Below are 7,500 nucleotides of genomic sequence, written 5' to 3'. Positions count from 1 at the left end.
TTGGGTCTCTGCTAATGAATCCTTTAAAAAAATCCATGGATCCGGATCACCACCAACACTTGATGGCATCTAGGTTGGGTTAAGACACACCTCTGGTAAAAATTTCGCAAAAATCTATTCATAACTTTTTGAGAGGGTTAAGACACACCTCTGGTAAAAATTTCGCAAAAATCTGTTCATAACTTTTTGAGTTATCCTGTTCACCAACAATCAAACAAACTAACCAACGCTACCAAAAACACAACTTCCTTGACGGAGATAAATATTCCGTCAGTGGCAAGTGGAAGACGCCGGCGTGTTGCAAGGGGTCGCCGCCAGGAGTCTGCTCTCGCCCACAACGGAAAACTGCCTTCCGGATGTTGGGGCGGCGAGAAAGGCGTAATGCTCGTACATGTAATGCTCGTTGTCGATGGGTACTTAGACATTGTGCTGTCATGTCTGCTTAATAGCGGTTGTTAGCGTCGAAAAAGTATATCTCAGGTCTTTTGGCGAATGGATAAGTAAAATAAATAAATAAATAAAATAAATAAATAAATAAATAAGGGTCTCAGAGGGCTTTACCCCCTACATTCCCTGTAAGATTGGCGTCCACCTCGGCTCCCTTCTCTCCATATGCAGCTCGGGCCGCTGACCTCTTTGTTTGCCAGGTGAGAAGGGAAGTGACCTGCGCGTTACCCTCCCGCAGATGACACTGTGTCAAGAGGTCCCTCGGGGTAGCAGAATGCCAGGGACCGCTTCCCCTGACCAACCCTCTGGAGCTGACTTGCAACATTGGATATTGAGCTCGGTCGCGCCAATGAGGTTTGTGGTTCCGAACCCCGCGGGGCATGCAAGCACTAGATATTCTCTAAGCTAGTCTCAGCATCGCCTATTAACCCCAAACACGAGGAACCAACCTGCTTGCAAAATTATCTTTTTCCGCAAATCATAAAGTAAACATGTATTGCAAATGTTTTTTGGTGTATTGTTTTCCTTTCTTTTTCTTATCTTTTTATTACTTTTATGTTGTTCTGACTACGATTTTTATCATTAGTAGTAAAATTATTGAACATTATTATCGCTACTATTGTTCACATGATTGATATTGCCATTATACTAGTGATAGCAAGACTTTATTTTCTCACATATAGTATCAAAATCATTACATTACAAGAAATGACTTAGTATTAATGTAGGTTACTAATGCGGTGAAATTCATTCACTCATTAAAACAAAAAAATCTCTTGTAATATTTACTTGAAAATGCATTTCTGAAATAAGTGATGATATTCGTGATGAAGATGCTGCTCCTTCTCTCTGACCAAATCGAAGCTCTTGGCTAAACAGGTCCCTTATCGCCCCAAATACAGGCCCGTGGTTTGCATGAGGGCCTCTTGGGGTCTCGTGTCATCGGCTGTGACATCAGCTGTGAGGAAACTGAAAATACTGGCGGGTATCGTGTCAGCTGAGCTCGATTAGATAGCGTTAGCATGGTTTGGTGCTCTAGCAATGACTTGCAACATGCATTCTTCCCAAGTACCATATATGTATATATATATATATATATATATATATATATATATATATATATATATATATATATATATATACATATGTATGTATATATATATATATATATATATATATATATATATATATATATATATATATATATATATATATATAAATGCATAAATACATGCACACACACACACACACACACACACACACATATATATATACATATATATAAATATATATATATATATATATATATATATATATATATATATATATATATATATATATATATATATGTATGTATGTTTGTTTGTTTGTGCGGTGTGACGCCCATACGTTGTGCCCTGACTGCTCCACTCCCCGCCCCCGACGCGAACCCGCAGCCGACGCCCGTCCCGACCCTCCCTGCCTGACACCCGGCCCCGCCCTCCGCCCACGCTGCCCTCCGCCCCGCCTCCTCGCCCCGCCCTCCGCCCACGCCGCCCCGCCTCCTCCGCCCTCCGACACCCGCCCACACGCCATGGCATCCTAGAGGGCGGAGTCATCGCCGATCGCCTCTTCGGCTACACCTTGACCCGCAATACCCTGTAGGCGGGGGATCGAAGCAGAGCGAGGTCAGAGAGGTCAGGTAAGGTCATTCTGGTTTCCTTTGCAGACTCGTCGTTCCAGATTCCGCGAAGGGTCTGCGTTGGCACTCACCGGTCCTGCTGACACTGGCGAGTTAGGTGCCAAATCCGGCCTCGTTCCTTTATTATGACTGTATGTCTTATCAAACGTCCGCACACACACTCTCTCACACACACACACATACACACACACAAACACACACTCACACACACACAAACACACACATACACACACAGAATCACACACACATATATATACACACACGCTATGAACATATTATATACATGCATATAGACATACACTATACCCAAAAGCATTTACATCCACACATACACATACACAGATACACAGCTAACTAAAATCATGCTTGTTCATTAGAATACCACCGTGTTCGCCTGGTTACGAAAATAGTATCAAAGAAAACTTCAACAATAATGGCGAGCGACGTGGGAACATAGTCTGAATGATTTCAATGTGCCTGAAGTTACAAAATCTTTTTTAACCGGTGTTCGGTCTATATCGCGCTAAGGTACTCCTGCTGACGATGTTGAGAACAAGAAAAAAAAAAACTTGGACAATTTTTGTGATGAAAAAAGCTCGTCATTTTTTGTGACAACGGTACTGGAAAACCCATTTTTTTCAGTGACGGTAAAGACGAACCTCAAGTGTAATCCGTGAATTAAAAATATTCGTCAGACATCGAGCATTAAAAGGCAACCACCCCCAGCAAAATTATCCGTTGAAATGCTAATTCAGATGAAAAACAGAAAGAAAATTATACAGATATAGAAAGACAAGGAGTAAAGACAACAACCCTATGTACTGTACAAGTCGATAAAAGAGAAGGTCCATGAAAGGCGTGTCATGTCCCACTCGACCAAGGTCTATCGGGACATCCTCTCGCCCCGCCCTCGTCTGCGTGACGTCACCTCGAGGAAGGGGGCGTGGCGTATCTCGTCCTTCCCGGTGAAAGGGTATTGGCTCGACGCATTCTCGTTTTGTTATGGAACTGCGATTGAATCTATAATCGGAGCTGTTTATAGGTTTTCGTAAATATATTCAGTGTACTGGTAGTAGCTCTGACTTTGGCTTATTCGTGTGTCTTACGAAATTCTCAGAGCGTATACTGCGTTTCCTGTATAAACGCGACTACATACATACAAGTTTTGAAAACTAAACCTCTATCGGCCTCTTGAGAAGAATCCCATCCTTTATCGTATAGAACTAAAGGGATCCTAGTTCATCTTTACTTGAATGGAACGAATGAATGCTTTCGTTCGATTCAACCCAGTGGTTTCGGTTTCATATTTTTCTTGCTAAATGTTGCATTTTTTCCACGGTGCAAGATGCCAAGCGTGTACAATACGGCCATAATAACACTCTTAATTGGGAAAACAAAAGGAAGATAGTCCAGTATTTAGCTTTCTTAATTGGGAAAAAAGAAAGGAAGATATGGTATAGGTCATATTCCTGCCATACTTCGTTTAGACGAAAAATAACATATGCAAATGATAGAGCGAGTCATTCTAAGAAACTTTTCTTCTATGAACTTCAACTGCAACTCAATAAAAATAAGTGTCCGTGAGCCCGTTATGATGTACGGTCTCAATATTTTAAAAATCGCCATCCGATATCCTTTCCTTCCTTTTGTAAACAAAACAATGATGCCGTTTCATTTTTGTACAATTATTCTAATCACCGAGATTCGTGCGTAGATAAAGCCCACATAACGATACACGAAGCAGATTTTGTCTGTATCAAAATATGACAATAGACCAGTAATACTCGCATGATATTGAGTATTTACAATAAATAAATTTCTTGCTCTGCGCAAACCGATGTGCCTCACCCATATTACGAGCAAGAGGGGCCTGAAGAAATGCGCGGGATTTTCAAAAACAAAAATGTTATCGCCTGAATTGCGAACGAAACATTTTGAAATATTTATTCGACACTACATGCGCGTGATATTGTCACGAAAGCCAATAGTATTACAGGCAATACTATTGACCAATCGCGAGACACCGTGTGTGGAACAGGTATGTAGAGTGTTAGAGTGCGTCAGGTGCGTCGGGTGTAACCCTCACTACTATAGTGTAATATCTGATTATTTTGAGAAAAATGATGGCGCTATAGAATTCCTGAGAGCACACGGTGTTTTGCCAAGGGCGGTAAATTGTCCACACTGCGATTTACCTTGCAAATACCGTGAAGATCGACATACGTGGTATTGTGGCAGATGAAAAAAAATCGCAAAAACAAAACGTCCTAAAAGTTGCGTTTTCTCGATCAGCGATTACAGCGGCACGTTTCTGCAGGGAACCCATTTGGCACCATATAAAGCAGTTTTAAGTGCTAATCATTGGTTGCAAAAGTATTGGGATCATCAAACTGTCACGAAATGTATTGGCATGTCAGGACCTACTAGCGTAGATTGGAGTTTTTGTTCTGAAGTTGCCCAAAATTGGTGGCAACAAAATCAAAATTCAATAGCAGGTGCCGGGGTGATCGTTGAAATCGCCGAGACGCTGCTCGTGCGGCGCAGGTGTAACAGGGGCAGACAGGTGAGCCACGTGTGGGTCTTTGGGGGTATTGAGTGTGCCAGTAAAAAGAAATTAATTGTGCCACTCCTGGATGGTGACAGGAGTGCCGACACGCTCATACCCCTGATTAAGAAATATATAAAACCAGACAGTAGGATATACAGTGATAGATGGGCTGCCTACCGAAACCTAAAACATCTTGGTTACAAACATCTGAGTATTAATCATTCTGAGAATTTTGTAGACCCACACGAACCCACAAGTCCATACACAGAACACTGAAAGATTGTGGCGCGGAATATCTGCCGCAATACATCGCGCGATATTTGTTTATCAAAGCAAAATCTAAATCCCCGTTGCATTCTTTTTTTTTGTTGAAGCGGCGTCATCATACCTGCCGCAAGGGGGGGTTCAACGGGACCAGCCCCCGCCAACCCCAGTTCCTCTCGATGAGGGTACTTCTTCTGAGAGTGAATGAAATTAGGTAAGAAATTTAAACCTGTACTTATGTTTTTTTTAATTTCCATTGTATATATATATGAAACGTTATTACGGAACAAAATACATGTTTTCGTGAACTCCGACGCACATTTATTAAGAATCGGTGATATCAAATGAATCGTGTTGAAAGGGTAAGACAGGAACACCATGCTTAACTAGCAATTACTGGCAAAGTAGCGATTATCCTGTATGATAAACGGCGCCAAAAATCCTGGCCAATGAAAACTGAGGAAAATGACGTCAGTATTTCTTGACCAATCAGAACTCGCTATTTCCGGAAAGTGTGCAGCCGGGCAAAAAAGGTGTTCAGTGTCTGTCTGTCAACTGTGTGAGAAGGGTTTGGGTGTGAAATAAAGGAAAATAGAAAGCCGGCTGAAATGTTGATAAATCGCTAATTTTATTTATCTGCAGAAAAACTACAACATCAACAATATCTGACGAAGTATATACGGCAATAGAAGGTTAGTAAGATTTAAATAGATTATAACGAGAACCGGTGTATTACACACATTGCATATCGCACGAATATATATATATATATATATATATATATATATATATATATATATATATATATATATATATACACTCAAATATTAATCGAGTGCAAGTAACTAATTCTTTACGTCTTATTTTACAATAAACGCAGGCAGAAAATTACCAAACGCAGTATTAATGATAAATATTAAACGTTAATTTCTTTTGTCTATTGCATACACCGCCATTGAATCGGTGCACAATAACCGCGCGCGCAATCAAATCGCCATAACGAATGGGACCAGGATGACGCTGCGGCCATGTCGCGGAAAAGCTTCTGATGGGCGGGTCTCAATCTCAATCTCAATGATAATGCACAGGGAGCTAAATGAGCGGAAAAGACTCGCTACGAGTGCACAAACCTTTTGGGATTTGACTCGATTTGCGCATAGAAGGAGGCTCTAGCATTACTCCCATCGATAAACTAATGTTAAATGTAGCGTGCGACAGCAATAACTTGAAAGAGCGGCGACTCCAATGGAGGACGCCGTGTCCATGCTGCGCAGCGCATTCCTGCCCGATGTGAGCAGCGCCGCAAGTTTTACGTAAAATTGAAAATTATGAAGAAATGAGGTTAACCGTTTGTGTGGCGCGCGGTGATAGAGGGAGATGGACACCGCCATCTTATAGAGCGGAAGAAATAGTAGGATATATCTTAGGTTAAGCAACAGCAGGCTCTGATTCACCTATAAATGACGAAAATGTCGCTCGCTCTTCAGGCTCATGGACGTTCCTTCCTTCGCGGCAGACAGACGCGCCGCACGCTCGGGATATCGGCTATTTTTGTGTAATCAGGATTTATTGCTTTTGTATTGTGCGACAACCAGACAAAAAGGAAGCCCAGATTTAACCGCACAAGTGCAGACCGTAATGATATATGTGAAACATGCGTCTCTTTCCCGTAGAGTTTAAACAAACACGATTTAAAGCTTTTGTTAGTTGTTTTGATGTTTTGCTGTGTAAATCATGCATATTTTTTCCAAAAATAGTGCGAAACCTTCGCTTAAGCAACTCTGACGTCGGGAAGTACAAGTCACGTCACTGCTCAAGCTGTCAGATGCGACGGAGACACAACAGCATTACAGTGCTAAACAGCGAAGAAATTATCCATTCCAAAAACAATCGTTTCGAAAGGAGGAGGCTGGCAGAATCTGACATTTTACCGAAGACAGTTCAATATCTAGCATTATTTAATTGGGAAATCAAAAGGAAGATGGTTCTTTACTTATCATTTCCAAAGGACCCCACTGCAGAACCCTTGTGGCTGCCAGGGTGTCACCAGGCAGAGAAATTTATTGCCAGTAATAAAAGGGTGTTTTCGATCCATCACTATAACGACGTGTAATCTTGGTTCGTACTCAGCGAATCCACTGAGACAGAGGTTAATGGGAAAAAAGATGCGGTATCATTCTGCTTGCACAATGACAAGCAACTTTCCTGTCAGATTGCTACAAAAAAGGACAAAAAATAATGACACAACACAAAAAAAAAGAAAAAAAAAATAGGGATACTCATGTACTCCAACTAAGAAGAAGGAAGGGGGTTTAAGACTATTTACTACTTACCTACTACCTACTGCCAACTTACAACTTTAATACTTACTCGCTACTTACATTAGGACATCCGCTGTGTGGGACAAACTTCCAACTTACTGAAGACCTGCCCGTCAGAGGATGAACACTAAATGAGTGAGTTTTCGAACCTGTTGTCTCAGTGACGTCGTGAGTAGACCAAAAGTTGTCTTGTCTTTCCTCTGTAGAAGGAAATGAGAGATCTAAGGAGGTCTGTCTAT

General features: G+C 41.4%; 1 pseudogene; it reads left to right on the top strand.

Annotated features, from left to right (window-relative positions):
• Nucleotides 1-3,965: 3,965 nt before the first annotated feature.
• Nucleotides 3,966-4,952, top strand: LOC138867844 (uncharacterized; annotated as a pseudogene).
• Nucleotides 4,953-7,500: the final 2,548 nt, after the last annotated feature.

This window comes from Penaeus vannamei, chromosome 32, assembly GCF_042767895.1.
Source record: "Penaeus vannamei isolate JL-2024 chromosome 32, ASM4276789v1, whole genome shotgun sequence".
NCBI classification, from domain to species: Eukaryota; Metazoa; Arthropoda; class Malacostraca; order Decapoda; family Penaeidae; genus Penaeus; species Penaeus vannamei.
This window is presented reverse-complemented; position numbering and strand designations above follow the sequence as displayed.